Source organism: Halyomorpha halys, unplaced genomic scaffold (assembly GCF_000696795.3).
Source record: "Halyomorpha halys isolate HHAL.00 unplaced genomic scaffold, Hhal_1.1 Scaffold150.1, whole genome shotgun sequence".
NCBI classification, from domain to species: domain Eukaryota; kingdom Metazoa; phylum Arthropoda; class Insecta; order Hemiptera; family Pentatomidae; genus Halyomorpha; species Halyomorpha halys.
Genome location: NW_027113424.1, coordinates 765,765 through 771,497, shown reverse-complemented (window position 1 = coordinate 771,497; position 5,733 = coordinate 765,765). Strand labels below are relative to the sequence as shown.

The 5,733-nt window shown below is 28.8% G+C and overlaps 1 protein-coding gene across 1 annotated transcript in view; it reads right to left on the bottom strand.

The window, feature by feature from the left end:
- LOC106678615 (homeobox protein goosecoid) overlaps positions 1–5,733 on the bottom strand; it is a 71,440-nt gene that overhangs the window by 40,076 nt on the left and 25,631 nt on the right. The window lies entirely within an intron of this gene.

Sequence of the window (5,733 nt, the reverse complement as noted above, 5' to 3'; positions counted from 1 at the left end):
TATGGAGTAAAAAAGTAATAAAATAAATTAAATTAAATAATAATAAAATATCGTAAATAAATGACGGTATTCTGCAACTATTGTACTGATTTTAATAAACATTTGGTCGTCAGTAACAGTTAAATCACTGATATCGAAGAAATACACAGAATGAATAAAAATATTTAGGCATGCATACATGTAAATTGAACAATTATTGGAATATAAGAGTTTTGATTTAAGAAGTGAATAATAATTATTTTATTGAAAATATTAAGATATTGGTTCAAAAAATTAAATATATTGTTTAGAAAGGAAATTTAAATTTAAAAAAAATAATAATGAGATAAGTAAGACGAAAAGATGTATATGTTACTTAGGAGCTACATTTTTTTTTTTTTATGGATATTTTGATATATTTTATTTTGTAGGCTCAGAACATCTTACATAATTTCGAGTCAAAATGATTTAACACTGTGGGCGGAATGCGGAAATCTCTTGTTTAATTACTCATGTGTTTTATTATTAATTAAATATGAGGAAATTAGAGATCAGAAGCCAAAAATCTCTTTGTAATTCAACTGGATTACACGAAATCCAGTAGGACTCGGAAAACAAAAAACAAATTATAGTTGAACAATGTCTTGGTATTCCGGAATAAACCAGGATTACTGAGGCTTCTCTTTCGACAAGGGGAAAACGAAATATCCTTTATAAAGCTTTAATTGGATCCTTTTGTATAATATCCTTTTATTCCTGTTAGATCTTTTTTTCTTTTTTTTTTAATAGGGTTTCCTTGAGATATTGTATAATATTTCTTATTTTGGGGAATGCTCTTTGAGTTTTATAAAATAAAAATTAATAACCCATTCCTACAGAAAATTTATAATTCTGAAAATTTTTAAATAAAAATACCCAAAATATTTTCACGCAAAAACTGGCTTAAGGGTTTAAAAGTTATAGAACATTAAAGTGTATAAGGCAGTTAAAAATAATGAAAGAACATGAAAAACAAACATCGCGGTTCAGATAAGATTCAATTTTTATACAAATCATAATGCTGTACCTTACATTACAAATAATTAAAATATTAATTTATTTCAATAGTTTCTATTCAGTATTTGGTAAAAATATTAAAGCTATTTGGAGTACAATTTACACAGAAATAAGTATGAGTACATGTTGATTGCTTCATAAAATTTATACTTTTTTATGGACGGTGAGTCCAAAATGAAAATAGCTGTAATTGATTATTGCCCAGGGAAGGTCTTGGAACTGCAGTGGGCCACCACCAACACCAGTGGAGCTCCCAGCTCCCCGTACTATAGGAGTATTCATGATATTGTGTTAAATGTAAAATGTTTTGCCATGTTAAATGTTATAAGTATAGGATTGTGAGCAGCCCTATTTAAAGTTAGTTAAATGATAAATACATAAGAGGTCCTAGCGGATTTTCTGAGCAACTTGTTTAGTAACCTTTCCTTCCCAAACTTTATGTTATTGTTTACTTCTAAGTTTTGATTACAGTAATTTATTACAACATACCTAAAATAAGTGAAAAATGGAAGTGTAAAAGTTTGGCTACTGATTGTATTTTTTAAAAAGTCCAAAACACAAGACAAAATAAAAAACAAAAACAAAACACAAACTACGAGTAAGTAACCTAACACGACTACAAATATAACGGTGACAAACTCAGCTGGTCTGTTTCGAGATGTCATTCTCCATTTAACAGACCTAGTAACAGACTCTCAGCCATGTTACAAGTTATATCGTTTTAACATGGTAAAAGAAGGAAATATATCTTCATTTAACATGAGTTTTTACATTTAAAACGCTTTAACATGTTAAACTAGAGATCATGAATACCCCTTATATCATCTATTGAATTTACTGGTACTAATTTGAGACGCGCAACAGCGGACCCAATATATTTACCTTAAAATGCCACTATAGTAACAAAAGGACCTTAATAATTATGTTACATATATCATTGTTTGTATATCTTCTTTTTAATATATTCTCTAAGGTTTGAAATTTTGCCCAGAGCTTTTTAGCAATATATAAAAAAGTATTTGAAAAGTATAATATTAATAATAAAATAATGTAGGAAACAATTAAAAATATACCGAAGCTTTAAGGATATAAATTTTGAAAATGCTGTTTTCTATATTTCTTGTATTACTATTAATGTTCAGAGATATTATATTATTAATTTACCATCGTAAAAATATCTTCGAAAAATTAATAAATATAATTAGTACTCTTACCTTAATTTCATTTCTTATTTTATTCAATACCAGATCGGCCTGATGGACCTTACAGGGTACAAGACCTTACAGATTTTATTTTTTTTAACAATTATCTTAACTTTTAAAAGAAGTAAACAAAAAAAAATGTAGTAAGTGATTACATTGGAAAATATCATTAATTTATAAATGGAGCAGTCAATGAAAAAACTCAAATATTAATATAACAATTAATGTGAGCCAACGTTTCGCCCCTCGTTGCAGTTCTTCATCAGGGCTTACTGAATGCAGGAAAGCACAAGCATAAGTTAATAAGCACAAGAAGCATCAAGAATTCTTGTGCTTACCTGCATTCAGTAAGCCCTGAAGAAGCTCTGGGATGTAGGGCGAAACGTCACCTCACATTACACAGTTTTAATATTTGATTTTTTTCTTTGACCACGCCAGAACTATCCTCCTTTTATTATTACACACGGCCAATCAGTGATCATCCAACCTTTAATTTATTTTAAAGTGACACCCCATAGAACCAGCCTACCCCTTTTATTAACTGTATCTGACGTAATATATTTTTTAAAAGGTAACTTTAAACTATTGTAACCAAAAATGCTTCTCTACTACCTTCATACTCACAAAGCAGTTTACATAGGTATCAGGAGAAAACCTTAGATTTATTTTAAATATTTTTCAGATAAATATATCGAAATAAGGTTTATGTGTATTTTTAACATTTGATTGTTTGTACCTAAATATACATTTACATGGTAAATTATTAAGGACGAGTATTGTTATAAAAATATAAAGAAATATTTTTCCACCGTTTGTTGGTCTATCCATGTTTCTCTTTTCTACTGCCTGTATCCGAATGTTTGTTGGAAAAACAAGACAGCGTTCATAATTTTTATTTATCCGGCAGAGTTAGGTTACAAAAATACCATTCCGTGAGATTTGCATCCCGGTTTATTGTACTGACTATACAAATGACGGAATTATTTATAAAACTTATAAATATTAATTAATACAAAACGATTCGAACCGTAAACACTGGTCCGATTAAAGTTAAATGCGATTATGATTAACTCTGGAATCGATAATTTTCAATCTGCTCCATTAATATAACGCATATTATTAATAACATAACCTATAAAGGCCCTATATTGAATATCATGAATTTATTAAGTAATCGTACATTAATGAAATGTGCATCTTGGTTATTTATTTATTTGTATTCTACATTCATCGAAAACTAATCTTCAAATTCTATATGTTTTCAAGTTCGAGATCTGATTATTTCTAACGTTGATACATTGTTTTTTAATTGTTTAATATTGGAATTTTTTTAATTCAGGTCAAGTTGACAGCACTATTTCTTAATTTAATGAACTATTAATTTCTTTGTGATTTTGCATCATACCTAGATATTTTTGTTCAAAAATGAATTTTGTTTATTTCCTGTAAATTATTATATTATTTTTTCGAGATATGGTCTCTACAATTGGCAATTGTAAAAAGGAACAAAATTAAAGCTATGAAACTGCTTTTTGCAAACTCATCGATATTTAAACTAAAAACAATAAAGTTCTCTTGTGCTAAAATTTTTTTTGTAATAAATATATTGAAATGATTATTTTTATTAGCATATATTTTTTCAACAAATTGTTTACTGTTTTTCATCATTTTTTTAAAACTCAAATTGGGCCACCCGAAACTCCCAGTGGGCCTTCCTGTTTCTACATATTGTTATTTCAGTATTAATTACCTCATTAGAACATTTGCAATCATACCACTCATTACTGTAATTATTTTTAGTTTTTATTCTATTCATATATATATTTATTAAATTTTCTATTTTACTACGTTCCCCTTTTTCATATCAATTTATTAGGTATCGCTGCTTTTCTTTAATAGTGAGGAATTTGACAAATAAATGTTGTTGTTTTTTTATTTGAAATTTATAGAATTTATACAATTCGAGAATAGTGATATAAACTTTTTTTACACCTTCATACGAATATTCTTAGTCTTATAGATTAGTTCTACCATATCTTACAATGTTTGAATATGTTTGGTCTAATTTAGTCTCGATAGAAAGCTGTTAAGTAGGGCGGCAGGTCTGTAACTAATAGATGGTATTTCTATTATATCTGTACTTTTCCTCACTGCCACCCGGACTTACAACATATATATTATTTTTTTATTTTTAAAATTTACCAACAGTTCTTTATGGACCCACTTATATTTCAATAAGTGATATTGAAGGATATTTACTGTTATTTCATATAAAATCTGAGAGAATTAATTTCCCCAATCGCATACTCTAAATTCTTCTCTAAAAATATGGTCATATCTAAATATTATTGCATATTTCGCTTTCACCGTAAGTATAAATATAAATATAAATATAAATATCACTTTGGGAGACCTTAAACCTCAGTTTTTTACTTCTAAGGAATTTCTTAAGACTTTTAATTTGTCGAGGACATATTGTTAGCGGGTATCCACAAGTAATTTGAGTATACTTCAAGGCAGTAGATTCTAATGTCCTCGAGAGGAAATAAGTTCCCTAGGAGGAGATTACCATAAGCACATAGAGATAGAGACGAAGGAACTCGGGAGCTGAGCTAATCTGGTCAGAGGAGGCGTGGGAGGCCGCCAAAGAGGCAGAATGCCGCCGAGGCAAACACTCCACTTCCAGCAGTGTCACAGTCCAAACAGTCACCCTCGCTCCCAGAGCTCTCTATAAACAAACCGATAAAACGTTTAGGGCTTAGTACTTTGCTTTGGTCTGTGTCTTCAATCAACGCCTCCATGATAGCCAATAAACCTAAATGGGTTTAAGGCCAATCCTCATTACGAGATTTCAATAAAGATTCGAATTAAGTGGGGAAAGCAACTAAGGGAAAATTAATTAAGAGAAATTGAAAAGCTTTTTAAGGAATGTGAAAATAAGTGATGAAATGGAAATAAGGCAAGTTAAAAAAAGACAAGTCATTTGTCATAGTATGTTTAAACTTATAATTTCTTATTGTATTTAATTTACTTTCATCTACTGGTCAGAAATCAATTAATCCATTGACAATAATCTTACTACATCTAAAATATCAAATATCTAGTGGGGTGTATGCATGACTCTACTTTCACTGATTGATGTCAAAATGTTGACAATCTTTTAAAGAAAAAATTTGGACCGAGTGGAAAGCATGTATTCCTTTGAATATTACAGAAGTGTGGTTGCTGGATGACAGTTCGGGTTTGATGAAACGTACGTCAAAAACGAGTTTATAGTCCCTTATTTTTTTTTTGTTTTTGTAGAATGTATTTTTTAATTTATTTCATCTTAAATTTAAGGTCAAGGTTTTTCATATTTTCATTTTTTAATTAAAATTTTGCTTGCTTTTTTTTTTACTTTCATTGTATGTTAACCTTTTCTCTTGAAATTGCTATTAATATTAAAAAATGCAAATCAGGTAATTCGTGATCACTACACTGTTTTCTGAATAAAAAA